This window comes from Salmo trutta, chromosome 31 (genome assembly GCF_901001165.1).
Source record: "Salmo trutta chromosome 31, fSalTru1.1, whole genome shotgun sequence".
Lineage (NCBI taxonomy): Eukaryota > Metazoa > Chordata > Actinopteri > Salmoniformes > Salmonidae > Salmo > Salmo trutta.
The window spans coordinates 2,489,283-2,509,508 of NC_042987.1; the positions used below are offsets into that span (position 1 = coordinate 2,489,283).

Consider the following 20,226-nt stretch of genomic DNA (forward strand, 5'->3'; position numbering starts at 1 on the left):
ACTTTACTAAAAGATGAGCACCATTGTGAGAAGAGCACTATCGTGAGAAGTGGCGTAATGCACCCCTGCTCAAAAATTTGGTGATGCAGAAACGAGAGACAACGTGTGGTTGTTTTATGAAAGTATGGGAATATTTGGCCAAGGATACTTATCTGGTTGGTTTCAGGGAATGTAAAACAGTCAGAAACTGAGACTTAAAACGAGATTGAGTGAAGTAGCAGCAAATATGTTGAATAAGCAGCTAATGAGCATGGAGAGCCTGAATAGTTTGACGAAATTACCTTCTATCTTTTAGTCTAATAGGGCTATTTACTTACTTGTAGCTCTTTGTCAGAAGCACATGTTTTGTAAGTAGTTACGCAGAACTGTCCTCTCCAAGTTTAGCTGGAATTTAGGCCCAAAATATCTGAGAAATGTGATTGGTTGATGATGGGCCTATGACATTGGCCTACGTATCATCTTACGCTGCACAGAATATAAGATCTCAACAACAATTTGAGATGTGTCTTTCCCTGACATAGACTGACCAGGTGAATCCAGGTGAAAGCTATGACACCCTTATTGTTAAATCCACTTCAATCAGTGTATATGAAGGGGAGGAGACAGGTTAAAGAAAGATTTGTAATGCTTGAAACAATTGAGACATGGATTGTGTATGTGTGCCATTCAGCGGGTGAATGGACTTGACAAAATATTAAAGTGCCTTTGAACGGGGTATGGTAGTAAGTGCCAGGCGCACCGGTTTGAGTGTGTCAAAATCTGCTGGGTTTTTCACGCTCAACAGTTTCCTGTGTGTATCAAGCATTGGTGTCAACATGGGCCAGCATCACTGTGGAACGCTTTTGACACCTTGTAGTCCATGCCCCGGCGAATTGAGGCTGTTCTGAGGGCAAAACGGGGTGCAACTCAATATTAGAAAGGTGTTCCTAATGTTTTGTACACTTAGTGTATATATTTTCATAAGCACAACGTGACTGCAAGAGACAGGTTGGAATGTCTGATTGAAATACGGGACAAATCTACTTTTTTTTAGGTGTTTGAATTTATTGATAAAATGCAGGACATGATTGTTTGGTTGCGGGACGCAGGAAAAAGGGCAAAAATGCGGGACATGTGGTCACCCTAGTCGGAGACAGACAGGGAAAGTGGCGAATGAGGTGAGCCCCTCCCTCTTTATAAAGCCTGTTTCACGTTAGCATTACGCATTACGTTGCACAGAATGTCATGCATTTCAATGGGGACATCAAAGTGGAAACGCAACGCCTCCTTGCAGTTGAAGGCTCCCGTTGCGAGACTGACACCACATACTTTCACATTTTTCAAACTTTTCATCGTCTTCCGTCCAGCCAGAGTTCGTTGAAGAACAGGAAGTTACCAAACCACAGAAGAAATGAAAATATATGGTTTTCGATGATGGCTTTATGCTCAGTTGGTAGAGCATGGTGTTTACAACGCCAGGGTTGTGGGTTCGAGTCCCACGGAGGGCCAGTACAAAAATAAATAAATAAATAAATAAATGCATGAAATGAAATGAAATGTATGCATTCACTACTGTAAGTCGCTCTGGATAAGAGCGTCTGCTAAATTACTAAAATGTAAAATGTAATAGCTAGCAACTTGTAAACAATTACCCATTCCCATAAGTGGAACTATTTTAATAGTAATGTCAAATAATACACATTGACTGTTTAGCCAATTATATTGTATGACTGTTGCCTCCCGTTTTAAGTTTATTGTGATGGTAATGCTGTTTGTTTTTTAGGTGGAGGTCACTAGCTACAATGGTATCTTCAACCTAGCCTAACTTTTAGCAAGCTAGCTTGACTTGCTATAAAGTTAGAGAAACTGGTTGAGAAAAAAGTAACTAAACAAAACATATTTTATTATCACCTGAAACAATATATTTATCCTGTCTAGAATGAAAGGTCATATTTTGCAATCTCCCAAAATAAATGTGATCTCTGACAAGAGACAGGCTCTCCTCCAGCTTGCATTACAAACACTACACTTTTCTATTCAGTAGCGAAGCAAGACTGACGTACTGTGTAATGATATACTTCACAATGTAAACGAGGAATCAGGCGCCACTCACCCGTCCTCTGGTCATTCTCGCCTCTCTTCCTTGCTGAAGATCACTAGGCTCCTGAAGCTCTCCTCAGAACGACTTGATCCCTGTCTTCCTACTTAAGTGTTCTCAGGCGAACCGCTAAAGCTGCCAAATGTAGGACCCCAGCTTTTGTCCTTGTGTTGAAGAACTGACCAAAATGAAAGTTTCAACTTAGAATATATTTTCAAGTCTCTTGTGGTAGCTAGCGCCACATGACTAACTATCAAGACTTGGTTAGCTCTTGCTGCAAGGCATAATCTAACTTGGCTAGCTCACTGGAAAGCAAGCTAACCACACTAGCATCCCTACCTGCACAGACGGTAGCATAAGCATTGCTAGCTAACTCAGAACAATTTCCCTAACCCGGAACAAGTTCCTTACCTGCCCGGACGGAAGCATTGCCAGCTCCCTCGTGTAGTACAACCTACGTTCACTTGTTTGTGTTAACTAGAATGACTGGTTTAGCCCCTCAGCATTACGGTCATGGGAGATTTTCTACCCTAAGACGAATACCCACATGGTTCCATTCGGCTAGCACTGCGCTAGCTATAACAACCTTAGCCTACGAGCTGGCTGCTAGCTAGCGTCACTAGCCCACCACGGCTATAGTGTTTATACACAGTGTTCACTTCAGCTAGTCATTAGACACAAGGTATCTAATAAGCTAACACACCTGTCAAGGCTAATTCATGGCAGGCACTACTGTGTTAGCAGGTCATTTTCCACAAATTAGGGACATAGGAAGGGTAACAGTGGCTTGACTGTGGCACAACCTGACATCCTGGTTCAACAAATTATAGCCACTGCTACTCCACCTGAGGCAGGCACTCAACCCCCTCGTTCTTGTGCTGGCGGCTTGATGATGCTGGGAAGCTGGTTGTTACTGGCTTTTCCATCAATGGAGTAATTGCCAGCTTACTGTCTCGTTTAGTACATCTAATGTTCACTCGTTTCATTGGCTTAACTGACCGGTTTTACCTCACCGTGCTATGGTCAAAAGAGACTCTCAAGATGGAAGCAACGCTATTCATGTGGTTTTCTTCAGCTAACGCGGTGCTAGCACATGTATAAACCGGTTAGCAATACTTTTCTCCCGGCATTATTATGGGCCCCCGTACCCCATGGGAATCAAACATACTCAGTCAGCTCTCGAACGAGTGCTGGAAGTTTTGTAAGGTTTCACCAAGTACTGGCCCGTGCTAGCTTAAGCTACGCTACAAGCCCTCACGGCGACCTGTAGCTAGCTATCCACTATCTAGCGATTGCTAGGTTAGCTCTCGTATTTAGTTTACCTAGCATTAAGTTGCTTTGTGCCTACTAACTGAATCAGTCCCACAATGTGGTGATCCGGTCCACGAGACGGCCTAAAACAGTCTAGCTAACGCGGCAAGGCTGGCTGTACTAATGCTAGGCAAAGTGCTCATGCGGCCTACCTCAGCTAGCACACCGCTAGCTTAGCTATCTTGCATAGTTCACATAACGTTCAGTCATTTTTGTGTTTACTTACAAGAGACTCAAAAACCAGGTCAGCTATGCCGTCAAGGCTAACCTTGCCACCACCTGCCCCGCAGACCCGGGTACCGGGGGAGACCAGGTTGCCACTCTACGAGCCAAGATTTGGCAGCAGGGAGAGGGCGGTTTGCTAGTGCCAATGCTAACTGAGCGACCAGCGACGTAGTATGCTGCAAACCCGCAGTCTCAGGACAGAGGCAGACAGTAGGGGAAACGGTCCCTTGCTGTGGCTGCATCGAGGTCCTGCCTGGTGATTCCCCTGGCGGAAAAAAGTGGTGACCGACCTAAGGGTCTGTCCCCAGCAGCAGAGAGGGGCCGCCAACAGTTCACGCCGTGTCCTGGCCTGTCCCCTCTCGGATGGAACACAGATACCCCATCACAATGGGGGAGAGGCACATCTGTGCTCCTATAACCCTACCCCCCTTGCAGCTTCATTCCTATGCATGCGCTCACAGGGAAGATTGAGGGGGCTCACTCAACCCCTAAGTGTCCTCAGTGCCACAGCTCTTCCCGCAGGTCTTTCTCAAGCAGCCTAGGCAGGAAGACAAATTGTAATTCTCCACCGAGCACTGTCCCCAAATCCCAGTGACTCCACATCATTGGTGAGTGAGAATCATCTAATTTATGGGTGACTCGCCGCAAGAGCAGGGAAATCTCTTCTCTATTGAGCAAAGGGGCAATCAGAGCAATACCAGCGGCAGAGAGCCATCGCGGCTTCCACTCCCAATACTTCCTGGTTGCTCGACAGCCCCTCTGCGCCTTTTCAGGTTCCAGCCAGGGTTGGAAGTCAACATGTTCACTCTCCCTCCGGTCTCAATAGACAAACCGAGCAGGATGCCATCTATCTATCCTCTTCCCATGCCCTACAGCATTTTGCTGTCTGCATCTATACAGACTCTCTGCATCTACACAGACTAACTGTTAAGATTAATCTGTGTCTTCATTTTACTGCAGTGGGCTAAATAAAGGCCACACAGAGTGCTTCTTCGTAGTCTTAAACAAATCACTTTGAAGCAAAAGTATACACCTCACACACAATTATGGGTTTACATAAAAGAAGACACCTGTACCATGTCAGATATAGAGTGGAAATGTATTCAACTTTGAGTTTGCATCCTAATATTACACATTATTTACATCACAGAAGACTGAAATATAACAAACTGTTTGACATAGAAACACCGGATTTGAATAACATTCCATACATGAGGCCACTAGGTCATTTGACTGCAGGAAAGGACTACTAGGGCGTTATGCTGTCTCAAGCACCGCTCCAGAATGTCCCATCATAAGTGGTAAATTGGGTTGAGATCTGGTGACTGAGAGAGACACACACTTTAAACCCCCTATGTTCCTTTGAGACCCCTCTTTCAAAGTCATTGAGATCTCATCTTCTAGTCATGGTAGACAAAATAATTGGCAGTTGGGAATTTTTAAGCATGATGGGATGTCAATTGCTTAATTAACTCAGGAACCACACCTGTGTGGAAACACCTGCTTTCAATATACTTTGTATTCCTCATTTACTCAAGTGTTTCCTTTATTTTGCCAGTTACCTGTATGTAGGAGCGGACTTTTTGTCCAGAGGGAATCCCGTATACGGGGATTGGAGACCATCTCCAAGTTTGCAGCCAATTGCAACTCAATAAAATGTATACCTATAGCTTAAGCCGGGCAGGTCCATCTGGAACTGGTTCCGGACACTCACCTTTACGTGCATCTGCTACTGTGGAGAGTGAGAGCGAAGAGAGAGAGTGCGAGAGAGGCAAACTGACAGCCACAAAGAACCATAGAAGTATAATCCATAGATGGTAGTTCCCATTGAAGTCAAGATTGGCAACCAAGCGTAGCGTACCCATGAGTTTAACAGTTAAATTGGTTCTAAAACCCTTCTATGGATTATATGTCTATGGCCACAATGCAACAAGCTGTTCTATATTTGGTGCACATGCTGCCCAAATTACAGTCTTCCCAACTGTAGGCCTATGTGCTTGTGATAAAACTTAATCTACAGCTATTTTTTAGAAGCTATTAATCCTCTGTGGCCAAATAAATGTATTTTAAATATTAATGTCATACAGTGGATTCCTAAGCCTATAGGCCTATGCATGCTATGCCCTGATGCATTTAGTCCTCAGATCTCTGACAGTTGTAAAATAGGCTATACAGTTTTGCAAATGCTACACATCGAAACACAAGGAATAGTTGTGAAATGTTTTTGTTCTAGGCTGTTTTTAAGGACAAATGTGTTTCGTTAAGGTAAATGTGTTTCATTTGGCCAATATCCCATGTTTATTGAGGTTTCTTTCTCGCTCTCTTTTTCTACCCTCGGATCTGAACAGGTCAACAGGTCTCTCGGATCCGAACGGGCACGTGTCTGTTTGGGTCTGTTGTTCCTACAGTCTTTACAGAAACAGGTCTGACTGTCCTCGGGTTGTCCTCAGGTTCATTCGGAACAGATCTCAGTTTTTTTATTTTTTATTCATGCATATTGGGTCCGGGTGGGAAAGCCACATGTCCATTTTGGAACGGGTCTAACTTTTTGGACCCGTGAAGACCTCTAGTCAATCAGATACGGTCGAGCCACCATAGATCTCTTTGCATGCACAAACACGCACACTGCCCGCTGTTCTTTGCGCTAGCAGGAAACAAACCACTGCGGATAGACGGGCTGACACACTGAGGGTGCTGCTCTACACTTTTCGTCCTCTAAGCCTCATACTCCCCACTCTAGTCACTCTATGCCTCATACACCCCACTCTACTTTATGCCTAAGGCTCTGGTTAGCGGCGATCACTCTCCTGCTTTACAATGAGCCCTGGCAGCTTCCGTCACGCAGGGATCTTCTGACCCAAGCGAACTGAGAGATTTCCCACCATTACCCAGAAACCATGATCCTCTGGGACTGGCCCATGGGAGGATGAATCTGAATGGGACAGGCTTGCCACTATCCAGAGAGACAGAGCCCCTTCTACATGCTGACTGTATAGAAACAACTGGTGTGACCTAAAACAGATAATTCCTTACCAATGCTCCGTATCCAAGGTTTTATGCTTCTTGCAGGACCTTTTGGACAGAGGGAAGGTTATAATCCACTGAGTCTAAATGCTGTCTAAGCCAGGGGGAGTGGGGTTCTACTAACATACAGTTGAAGTCGGAAGTTTACATACACCTTAGCCAAATATATTTAAACACAGTTTATCACAGTTCCTGACATTTAATCCTCGTAAAAATACCCTGTCTTAGGTCAGTTAGGATCACCACTTTATTTTAAGAATGTGAAATGTCAGAATAATAGTAGAGAGAATGATTTATTTCAGCTTTTATTTCTTTCATCACATTCCCAGTGGGTCAGAAATTGTTTAACTTGGGTCATACGTTTTGGGTAGCCTTCCACAAGCTTCCCACAATAAGTTGGGTAAATTTTGGCCCATTCCTCCCGACAGAGCTGGTGTAACTGAGTCAGGTGTGTAGGCCTCCTTGCTCGCACACGCTTTTTCAGTCCTGCACACAAATCTTCTATAGGATTTAGGTCAGGGCTTTGTGATGGCCACTCCAATACCTTGACTTGACTTTGTTGTCCTTAAGCCATTTTGTCACAACTTTGGAAGTATGCTTGGAGTCATCGTCTATTTGGAAGACCCATTTGCAACCAAGCTTTAACTTCCTGACTGATGTCTTGAGATGTTGCTTCAATATATCCACATCATTTTTCCGCCTCATTTTGTGAAGTGCACCAGTCCCTCCTGCACTACAACATGATGCTGCCCCCCCCCCATCTCCATATACACCTCCATTCATTTTTTTAACTGGTACCTGGGACCTTCAGACGAGTCTTGTGAGGCTTGTGGGTGTTCACAGAGGTGTCATAATAGTTTGTAGGCCAAACCGTTCGGACACTTCTTTTGTGAGAAGACCTATTTTTGTTATGTTTCATGGTCTTACAAACACCGCTCTAGCTCTGTCACCTTTCCCCGCAGAAGGACGATATCGGCGGATGTGGTGGATTGGGCCGCGGAAATTGTAAGGGAAGGGTTCAGGGCTATTTAGCCGCTATCTCGGCCTGCTTTATAGGCTTTGACAATAACAGAGTAGGGAAAAAACATTGTCTGTTGTGTCATTTTATGAAGGGAGCGCGTCGCCTATGCCCAGTCACCAAGGTTATATTATCAGAGAACCGGGGTTACGAAAGTAACTTTGAATTTCCCACTCTGCTACTGTTAAAACAGCATGATACCATCTGGCCCCTGCATGTGCTCTCTCTGGCCACTCCTACTTCAAGTCATGTGATTGGAATATGTGACGGGGTGTGTGAGGCAGAGGGGAGAAAGAGGGGAACATGCGTCACTTCAGATTCAGGAAGCCAGATTTACACATATAACTTGATGTTATAGCTATTGTCTGTTAATGGGGGAAGTGAGGTAGAGTTTGAAAGCGAGTCAATTGCAAATCTCTTCCAGGAAACTCTCTGACATCCAATTTATAGCTTTGAACCGTCATCAACCACAAACTGCTGTTTTCAACGTATGAATATAACTTTAAATGTGACAGGCAAAGGTCTCCACAAAAACCATCACACTTAATAATAATGCTAATTTAGGCTTCATTAAATATGTCTCAACAACATTTTTGTCTATTTATTTATTTTATTTAACCTTTATTTAACTAGGCAAGTCAGTTAAGAACAAATTATTATTCACAATGACGGCCTACCAAAAGGCAAAAGACCTCCTGCGGGGATGGGGGCTGGGATTAAAAATAAAAAAATATATAAAATATAGGACAAAACACACATCACGACAAGAGAAACACCACAACACTACATAAAAAAAAGACCTAAGACAACAACACAGCATGGCAGCAACACAACATGACAAAAACATGGTAGCAACACAACATGGCAGCAGCACAACATAGTAGCAGCACAAAACATGGTACAAACATTATTGGGCACAGACAACAGCACAAAGTGCAAGAAGGTAGACAACAATACAGTGAGGGAAAAAAGTATTTGATCCCTGCTGATTTTGTACGTTTGCCCACTGACAAAGAAATGATCAGTCTATAATTTTAATGGTAGGTTTATTTGAACAGTGAGAGACAGAATAACAAAAAAATCCAGAAAAACGCATGTCAAAAATGTTATACATTGATTTGCATTTTAATGAGCGAAATAAGTATTTGACCCCCTCTCAATCAGAAAGATTTCTGGCTCCCAGGTGTCTTTTATACATCTCTGGAGATGAGATAGCTCAGGCAGTAGGAAGCTATGTTGTTGATATAAATTGAGAAAGCGTAGGATTGGGCCTTGGGGTACTCCCTTGGTGACAGGCAGTGGCTGAGACAGCAGATGTTCTGACTTTATACACTGCACTCTTTGAGAGAGTGCCAAGAATGCCAAGAATGTGCAAAGCTGTCATCAAGGCAAAGGGTGGCTATATGAAGAATCTCAAATATAACATATATTTTGATTTGTTTAACACTTTTTTGGTTACTACATGATTCCATATGTGTTATTTCATAGTTTTGATGTCTTCACTAGTATTCTACAATGTAGAAAATAGTACAAATAAAAGAAAAACCCTTGAATGAGTAGGTGTTCTAAAACTTTTGACCAGTACTGTGTATGCAGACAGTGTATTCCCAATCAATGTGATGAGGCTACCATTCAAACAGCTAAGACTAGCTAGCTAACTAAATGTTGTAGTTGATAATACTTGTTGGATGAATACACAACAGATGTATAATGAATGTCAGCTAGCTAGTTACCTAGCTAATAAACTTTGATTAAAACTTGTTTCCCAAGAAGTAAAGTATCTAGCTATCTACACTTGCTACAGCCAATGGTGCTGCAACCAGCAAGCTAACTAGCTAACCAAAATGTGGCTAACTAACACATCAAGATAATTCAGCTATTTATGATCAAATGTTACCATATATAGCTAGCTAGATACTTTCTGACAATTGTACTGTGAACACAAGGATAGCTAGCTAGCAAACGTTAGCTAGCCCAAGTGTGGCTTAGCTACTGTAGCTAGCCAAGAACATTCATGATCATGACCATGATCTCTCTCTCTCTGTCACAAATACTCTTTCCACTTTGAGCTGTCCATAAATAAAGATCCCTGTAAACAGTAGTGTCGTCACAAGTGATTTATTATTGTTATCTAGAAGGAGAACAGTCTTCTCATTCTGCAGCATAAATCAGACCGATCACCGAAGTCACCACTGACTGAAAAATGAAAACTACTTTGAAATCCCGGCACCAGATTATTTCCTGACTGGAATAGCTGGATCAAATGTAAACTGTAAAATAGAGTTCTGATTGTGTTCTCAATATTACAATATCGAGCATGTGAGCTTTGTGCACTAAAATCACATGAATTTGAACCTTTTCAAATTATGACATTTTCACAATTCCCTCAAATGACATAATTTCCAAGTATTCCAAAGTGCTGACTCTTTTAGTGTTATATCAAGGATAGAAAATCTATTATTGCAGTATCAGCTCAGCTGAGAACCCCATTCCCTCTCTGTTTCTATCTGTCGATGTCTGTCTCTCCCTCTCGCTCTTTCTCTCCCAGTCTGCTGTGGAAGTGGTTAGGGTGTGTGGGGGGATCAGAGCTTCTCCTCTCTAGTTCAGGCATAGAGAGCAGAGCTGAAGGTAGGGGAGGGTATAGCATCATGGTCAGTCATCTCAACACTTCCTGTGCTCCAGCCTAGGGGCAGCAATGGGGGGGGGGGGCTGTAATTTTCCATCTATTTTTAAGTGCTGACAGAAAGGCTAACACCTCTCTTTCTCTCTCGCTCAGTGCTCCACTCGCTCTCTTTCTCTCTCTCTTTCAATGTTATTTTCTCTGGATCTCTGGAGATCTGTAGAGATGGGATGACCGACCTCTCCTCTTAGGTCTGATTCAAGGTTCTGGCCTCTGTCCAAGATGACACACACATGCACACACACACATCCCTCCCTTCCCTTAGGAGCTCCAAGACCTGGTCAGAAAGAATTTTATGGGTGTGTGTGATACAAAAGCATAAATACTGTAGGGCGTAAAAACACACACCTTGTTTTTGTGACACCAGTGATTGTAGCACTGTCCTTGGCCATGCCAACTCAGGTCAGAGTAGGGCAGGGTGTATGAGCTGATTCTGAGGGCCTGTTTACAGCCAGATATGGACAGAGGAACATTGTCCGGGTGCCGCTGCTCTGAGCTAGGCTGAGCTGTATGTAATAGTTTCCTCAGAGCAGTAGAGAGGGCTGGATGGGTCATAGCCTGGCTGTGCTGGACCCGTCAACACTGTTCTACACACAGACGTGCATGCAAATGCATACACACACATACACACGCGCGTGCACATACAGAAACGCGCACTCACAGACACGCACACCACACAGAAACGCAAACACACACTGGCCAGAGAGATCAAAGGTACAGTGTTCTTTCCTTCTAACAGACCGAGCTGCCAGAGGGCTCTGTTCCAGCCAGTGACCCAATAGAACCCACCTCAATGATCACTGATCCAACTCTGTCCTCAGTGACTAGACAGAGCTATAGAACGACAGAACTGTTATCTGTGGAGGGATGAGTAACTGAGGGAAGGAGGGAGGAAGAAAGGGAGGGAGAGGTTGAGAGATGTGAACATGGCAAGGGGATAGGATATTTCATCAGAGAGGAGAGGAAGAGAGAAATGGTGCTCCATGTCACAGCGTAGAAAGGTCAGCCATTGGAAAATTGTCTGGCAGGCAGGCAGGGAAGGAGAGAGAAAGAGAGAGAGAGATGTTTTTTGGGGTGAACTTGAAGATAGTGAGCAGTTTTATCAGCTTGGGCTTGCTTGGGTTTTTCCTCACACGCAGCCTTGTGTGTGAATGGGAGGCCATTGATCTGTTTTAACCGTTTGACCACTGTTTCCACTTGTAATGAGAAACCGAGACGAGGAGAGGCCTCAGAAAGCTCAGCGTAGAAAACGACAATGCAGAAAGAGATAGAGACAGGAAATAGGTAGTAATGGGTGATGAGTACATGCTGTCCACAAACACACACATTCATACACACAGACTAACACAGATATAGATCGCACCCATACTCACATTCTCACTAACCACTCGTCCTACATTCACTCTTTCACTGTGAGCCTGTTCAACATCAAATAGGACAAATATGGCCTAAAGAGCTACCTAATCTCATTTAGCCTATACAGTACAGTACATTACATTACGTATGTTCTATGAAAGACGCACGCACGCACGGACGCACAGCCACACACACAAACACTCACACACACATATACGCTCTTCTCATGAGAGGAATGGCCTTATTCTTCTTCCATAATTAGCTTGAGTCTCACATGATCACGGCACATAGCAGAGCAGGTCACACCCAAACTCTGTCATTTCCCTAACACCCACACAGCTAGCTTCCCACCACTAACCCTCTCTGTCCTCCTTTCCCAGGCACAGCCCAACACTGTATTTTGTATTTGTATTTATTAAGGATCCACATTCCTGGGTTCCAGCAACATTAAGGCAGTTATATACAATTACAAATATTACATGAAATTACATTTCTTAACACTTTTCACAACACATCTACAATACAAAATCCATGTGTACATGTGACATACTGCGTCCCAAATGGAACCCTGTTCCCTCTATAGTGCACTACCCATACAGCTCTGGTCAAAATAAGTTCACTATGTAGGGAATAGGGTGCCATTTGGGACTCAGCCGCAGTAATCCTTCGTGCTCTCCATGCTAAGAGAATTAGAAGAGTGCACATTTCTGTCCTTTAAATAGCAGAAATTGTGTAATTGCGATTCTTCATGGGAAGACGGTATAATCAGATCTGGTAGCATAGCCACATACTCCAGGCATAACAGAATAGACATTGGAACAGAATAGACATTGGAACTGTTGAGTTGAACACATACACTCCCGTTCAGAAGTTTGGGGTCACTTAGAAATGTACTTGTTTTTGAAAGAAAAACACATTTTTTTGTCCATTAAAATAACATCAAATTGATCAGAAATACAGTGTAGACATTGTTAATGTTGTAAATTACTATTGTAGCTGGAAACTGCTGGATTTTTTATGGAATATATACATAGGCGTACAGAGGCCCATCATCAGCAACCATCACTCCTGTGTTCCAATGGCACGTTGTGTTAGCTAATCCAAGTTTATCATTTTAAAAGGCTAATTAATCATTACAAAACTCTTTTGCAATTATGTTAGCGTAGCTGAAAACTGTTGTCTGATTAAAGAAGCAATAAATCTGGCCTTCTTTAGACTAGTTGAGTATCTGGAGCATCAGCATTTGTGGGTTTGATTACAGGCTCAAAATGGCCAGAAACAAAGACCTTTCTTCTGAAACTCGTCAGTCTATTCTTGTCTGAGAAATGAAGGCTATTCTATGCGAGAAATTGCCAAGAAACTGAAGATCTCATACAACGCTGTGTGCTACACCCTTCACAGAACAGCGTAAACTGGCTCTAACCAGAAAATAAAGAGGATTGGGAGGCCCCGGTGCACAACTGAGCAAGAGGACAAGTACATTAGAGTGTCTAGTTTGAGAAATAGATGCCTCACAAGACCTCAACTGGCAGCTTCATTAAATAGTGCCCGCAAAGCACCAGTCTCAACGTCAACAGTGAAGAGGCGACTCCGGGATGCTGGCCTTTTAGGCAGAGTTGCAAAGAAAAAAACATATTTCAGACTGGCTAATAAAAAGAAAAGATTAAGATTGCTAAAAGAACACAGATTCTGGACAGAGGAACTCTGCCAAGAAGGCCAGCATCCTGGAGTCACCTCTTCACTGTTGACGTTGAGACTGGTGTTTTGCGGGTACTAACCGATTCTCCAGGCACCACTACACCACTGCACAGGGACGATGGAAAGACAACAGTCGCACAGCATGATGTTAAAGGATAAGCAGTCGATAAACTTGGACATAATAAGCCAGTACTTCCCAATCATAAGAATACAAAAATACAACCTTTAAGCGTTTCCCAATCGACATGAATAACTATTGCTTCCCATTGCAGAAAACATTTCACGTTTAGCACACAAAGTAACTAATGACCTAAAGTTTAAAGTGGAACTGACAGCGTTTTAACTACTTTGCAGATATGAAAGAAACAGACAATCATAATATCAGTAAAAAATATCTACAAAACCAACTTTATAATAGGTTTTAAAAATAGGTTATATTTGACTCAGCGTTCAATGACGTTCACTAAGGCATTTTGGAGCAGTTCAATGCATGATTAATACTTTTTGGTAGTCCAAAAAGTATTGTTATCAGGTTGTAAATCACAGCTGGCCTGGTACATTGTTTGTTGCCTCCATTCAGGATGCACTGTTTCAGTTTCAATGACTTAATATTCTGGACAAAATCTGACGAATGTAACTAAGGCTGGGAAAGTCAATACAATCAAACTAGCAAGGGCAATGTTCACAAGTCAGTCATAATGTGGCTAATAGGCTAGTGTATCTATTTACAGTATGTAGCAAGCTAAAAACACGGAGCCTAAGATTAGCTAGACAGCTAGCTAGCTGCTAGGAGGATGTCATGTCATGGAGGAGTGGGTGAGAGACTGACATTTTCCCCTCATATTGTTTTTCAGTGGTTATACAGAGCTAGCCAACTTTAGCCAGTTAGCTTGGGTGCTTGGTTGGGGCAAGCATGCATTGGCAGGCAAGCTGCAGAAGGACGAGGAGGCTACGAAATCCCCATTGTTTATCAGTGCAATTTTGACAGCCAACTAACATAACTCACCCCATTCTGGACAAATGTGCGCAACCGCGACATTCAAACAAGGCTGCAAAGAAAACTAATGGGACTGTAGCGACTGTGTTGACTTCAAAATCTGGGGTGTGAACTACGTTTCGGCTCTATAGTATAGGAGAAAAGTTGAAAAAACTGACCCTCCGTTACTTCGTCACGTGTCATGCCGTAACGTACAGCACGCATAAAGCAACTATTTCTGTCTTACAATCTCTCTCCACAAGGTGTAGCACTTCTCTCATCGTTTAAAAACAAGAAATGGACAGTGACGGGGGTAAGGGGGATATCTAGTCATTGTTTGCGTCGTCACTGCCAGCGATCATGTCAGAGTGTGCGCAACTGGTCGAAGGAAGTCAGGTGCATGAGAGCAGAGATGAGTGAATAGGCACACTTTATTCAGGCAGAGGAAAACAGCCGGACGCTACTGCGTCACAACACTCCGGCCCAAAGAAAAAAGCGATAGCGCACAAATTACACAAATAGGTACAAATAACAAAACCACGGGTTACAACAATACCCGGCGCAAAACCAGCCTGTAGCGTCACACACGTAACGAACAAACAATACCACACACAGGCATGGGGGGAACAGAGGATAATATACACGTAGAGTAATGAGGGGATGTAAACCAGGTGTGCGGGAAAACAAGACAAAACAAATGGAAAATGAAAGGTGGAGCGGCGATGGCTAGAAGACCGGTGACGTCGACCGCCGAACGTCGCCCGAACAAGGAGAGGGACCGACTTCGGCGGAAGTTGTGACAGATCATGACTCTCAAAAGCCATTGTTTACTTCTGAAGATCACTTTAGCACTGCCCTAAAAGCCCGATTCAAATTTGACACAAACCTTCAAATAGGTATGTAATGGTATGTAATCCCAAATATAAGAGGACTCCCATGGTGTTTACATATTTGCAGAAATCCATTCAGGTGTACAGTGTATTCGGAAAGCCTTCAGACCCCTTGACCTTTTCCAAAATGTGTTACATTACAGCCTTATTCTAAAATGTATTAAACAAATAAAAATCTTATCAATCTACACACAATACCCAATAATGACAAAGCGAAAACAGGTTTTTAGAATTTTTTGCAAATGTATTAAAAAACAGAAATACCTTATTTACATAAGTATTCAGGCCCTTTACTATGAGACTCGAAATTGAGCTCAGGTGCAAACTGTTTCCAATGATCATCCTTGAGATGTTTCTGCAACTTGATTGGAGTCCACCTGTGGTAAATTCCATTGATTGGACATGATTTGGAAAGGCAGACACCTGTCTATATAAAGTCCCACAGTTGACAGTGCATGTCAGAGAAAAAACCAAGCCATGAGGTCAAAGGAATTGTCCGTAGAGCTCCGAGACAGGATTGTGTCGAGGCACAGATCTGGGGAAGGGTACCAAAAAATCTCTGCACCATTGAAGGTCCCAAAGAACACGGTGGTCTCCATCATTCTTAAATGGAAGATGTTTGGAACCACCAAGACTCTTCCTAGAGCTGGCTGCTTGACCAAACTGAGCGATCGGGGGAGAAGGGCGTTGGTCAGGAACCCGATGGGGCGTTGGACCAAGAACCCGATGGTCACTCTGACAGAGCTCCAGAGTTCCTCTGTGGAGATGGGAAGACCTTCCAGAAGGACAACCATCTCTGCAGCACTCCACCAAGCAGGCCTTTATGGTAGAGTGGCCAGACGGAAGCCACTCCTCAGTAAAAGGCATATGAAAGCACTCTTGGAGTTCGCCAAAAGGCACTTAAAGGACTCTCAGACCATGACAAACCAGATTCTCTGGTCTGATGAAACCAAGATTGAACTCTTTGGCTTGAATGCTAAGCGTGACATCTGGAGGAAACCTAACACCATCCCTACTGTGAAGCATGGTGGTGGCAGCATCATGGTGTGGGGATGTTTTTCAGCGGCAGTGAAAATGTGACATTTCAGTTTTTTGTTTTTGCTTTGTCATTATGGGGTATTGTGTGTACATTGATGAGGGAAAAAAACGGTTTCATTTTAGAATACGGCTGTAACGTAACAAAATGTGGAAAAAGTCAAGGGGTCTGAATACTTTCCGAATGCACTGTATTTTGTGGCTTTTGGTGAATGCGTTCTAATGATCTAAAGTCGTGCTTCTGCCTGTAAACACACAGTCTAGTTCAAAGTGAATGATGCCAGGCCCATATAAAGGCCTACTGTAGCTCTGATTGGCTATAGCGTACCGGTCTGTGTATACCGGTCCTGGACAAGACAGATGTTTTTATTCGGTTTTATTTGCTGCAGTGTCTATCAATTGTCCAAACGCATGGCCGCTTTCCCACTCTATATTGCTATAGAATTTTCACAAATGCCTTAGTATACATTTGAAGTCGGAAGTTTACATGCACTTATGTTGGAGTCATTAAAACTCGTTTTTCAACCACTCCACAAATTTCTTGTTAACAATCTTTAGTTTTGGCAAGTCGGTTAGGACATCTTCTTTGTGCATGACACAAGTAATTTTTCCAACAATTGTTTACAGACAGATTATTTCACTTATAATTCACTGAATCACAAATCCAGTGGGTCAGAAGTTTACATACACTAAGTTGACTGTGCCTTTAAACAGCTTGGAAAATTTCAGAAAATGATGTCATGACTTTAGAAGCTTCTGATAGGCTAATTGACATCATTTGAGTCAATTGGAGGTGTACCTGTGGATGTATTTCAAGGCCTACCTTCAAACTCAGTGCCTCTCTGCTTGACATCATGGGAAAATCAAAAGAAATCAGCCAAGACCTCATATAACAATTGTAGACCTCCACAAGTCTGGTTCATCCTTGAGAGCAATTTCCAAATGCCTGAAGGTACCACGTTCATCTGTACAAACAATAGTTTGCAAGTATAAACACCATGGGACCACATAGCCGTCACACCGCTCAGGAAGGAGACGTGTTCTGTCTCCTAGAGCTGAACGTACTTTGGTGCGAAAAGTGCAAATCAATCCCAGAACAACAGCAAAGGACCTTGTGAAGATGCTGGAGGAAACAGGTGCAAAGTATCTATATCAACAGCAAAATTAGTCCTTTTTCGACATATCCTGAAAGGCATCTCAGCAAGGAAGAAGCCACTGCTCAAAAACGGCCATAAAAAAGCCAGACTATGGTTTGCAACTGCAGATGGGGACAAAGATCGTACTTTTTTGAGAAATGTCCTCTGGTCTGATGAAACAAAAATAGAACTGTTTGGCCATAATGACCATCGTTATGTTTGGTGGAAAAAGGGGGAGGCTTGCAAGCCGAAGAACACCATCCCAACTGTGAAGCACAGGGGTGTCAGCATCATGTTGTCGGGGTGCTTTGCTGCAGGAGGGACCGGTGCACTTCACAAAATAGATGGCATCATGAGAAGGAAAATTATGTGGATATATTGAAGCAACATCTCAAGACATCAGTCAGGAAGTTAAAGTTTGGTCGCAAATGGGTCTTCCAAATAGACAATGACCCCAAGCATACTTCCAAAGTTGTGGCAAAATTGCTTAAGGACAACAAAGTCAAGGTATTGGCGGTATTGGAGTGGGTATCACAAAGCCCTGACCTGAACTTTTACTAGGATTAAATGTCAGGGGTGGCAGGTAGCCTAGTGGTTAAAGCATTGGACTAGTAACCGAAAGGTTGCAAGATTGAATCCCCGAGCTGGCAAGGTAAAACAAATCTGTTGGCTGTCATTGAAAATAAAATAAAAATTTAACTGACTTGCCTAGTTAAAGGTAAAAAAATAAATACCTCATTCCTATGGAAATTTTGTGGGACGAACTGAAAAAGTGTGTGTGAGCAATTAGGCCTACAAACCTGACTCAGTTACACCAGCTCTGTCAGGAGGAATTCACCCAACTTATTGTGGGAAGCTTGTGGGAGGCTACCTGAAAAGTTTGACCTAAGTTAAACAATTTGAAGGCAATGCTACCAAATACTAATTGAGTGTATGTAAACTTCTGACCCACTGGAAATGTGATGGAAAAAATAAAAGCTGAAATAAATCATTGTCTCTTCTGTATTTCTGACATTTCACATTCTTAAAATAAAGTGGTGATCCTAACTGACCTAAAACAAGGAATTTTTACTATAATAACAATTGTATAAATCCTTAGCCCTTCTCTGAAGGCGGTGAAGGCCCATTGTTCCCCACTGTGTATGGGTTAGTAATAATTTGTAGTGGCTCTATTTTCCCTCAGCCTGCATTTATTCACTATTCTGAATGTCTAAAGAATCCATATGCTGTTCTGAAGTATGAACACAGAAATACTGGACATTTAGAACTCTTATTATGGTGCTGATTTGACAGAATTACAATCATGGTCTTGAATTGGACTGGCATTTTTCTGGTCTCGGTCTTGACCCGGTCTCCAGTCTTGGTCTTCATTTAGACTTGATTTGCTCCGGTCTTGGTCTTGAATCGGTCTCGCTTTAGGTGATCTCGAACACAACACTAGTCACTGTGGTGTAAATACACTGCGTGCACAATTATTAGGCAAATTGTATTCCTCGGGATTCATTTTATTGTTGAACAAACACAATGCTCTCAGTCAATCCAAAATGTTATTGAACCTCAAACCTGAATGTTTAACAAAGGAAAAGTGAGTTTTGTCTTTCTCAGGGAAATATATGTGTGCACAATTATTAGGCAACTATTAGTGTGCAGAATTATTAGGCAACTAAATTACAAAAATAATTTCTCTCAACTCACTTGTTTATTCTCCATTTTTAGAGTAAGTGTAACAGATAAGTAACACAAAATGACAATTATATAACATTTTTGGCCTTTCAAAAATATTCAGTGACCAATATAGCCACCTTTATTTTCAATAACTGCCATGAGCCTTCTATCCATGGAGTCTTTCAGTTTCTTGATCTGTTCACGATCAATTTTCGCTGAAGCAGCAACCACAGCCTCCCTAATGCTGTTCAAAAAGGTGTATTGTCTTCCATCACTGTAAATCTCACGTTTGAGAAGGGCCCACAAGTTCTCAATAGGATTTAAGTCAGGTGAGGAAGGGGGGCAGGTCGTTATTCAGGCATCTTTGAGGCCCTTGCTGTCTAGCCAAGCAGTGGAGTACTTGGATGCATGTGATGGAGCATTGTCCTGCATAAAGATCATGGCCTTCTAGAATGCTGAGGACTTCTTCCTGTACCACTGTTTGACGAAATAATCTTCCAGAAACTGGCAGTAGGCTTGGGAGTTGAGTTTCAGTCCATCTTCAACCCGAGAAGGTCCAACTACCTCATACTCAATGATAGCAGCCCATGCCAGTACCCCTCCTTCACCAAGCTGGCACCTGACTCAAATTGGTGCCCTGTGTCCATTACTGATCCAGCCACGGGTCCATTCATTTGGTCCATCAAGAGTCACTTTCATTTCATCTGTCCATAAAACCTTTGAAAAATCTGTCTTCAGGTATTTCTTTGCCCAATCTTGACGCTTCAACTTGTGAATCTTATTCAGTGGTGGTCTTGTTTCAGCCTTCTTGACCTTGGCCATGTCTCTGAGCACTTGACACCTTGTAATTCTGAACACTCCAGGTAGGTTGCAGTTCTGGAATACGGTGGCACTGGAGGATAATGGGTTCCTGGTAGTTTGACGTTTGATTCTTCTCAAGTCTTTTGCAGTTAATTTGCGCCTTTTCTTTCCCATGCGTTTTTTGCGCCCCAGTTGACTATTCGCAACAAAACGTTTGAATGTCCGGTGGTCACACCTCAATAGTTTAGCTATTTAAAGAGTGTCGCATCCGTCTGAAAGGCATTTTACATTTTTGGCTTTTCAGTGTCAGTTAAATTTATTTTTGGGCCCATTT

At 42.8% G+C, this 20,226-nt stretch overlaps 1 protein-coding gene across 16 annotated transcripts in view; it reads left to right on the plus strand.

The window, feature by feature from the left end:
- mbnl1 (muscleblind-like splicing regulator 1) overlaps positions 1-20,226 on the plus strand; it is a 93,587-nt gene that overhangs the window by 34,147 nt on the left and 39,214 nt on the right. The window lies entirely within an intron of this gene.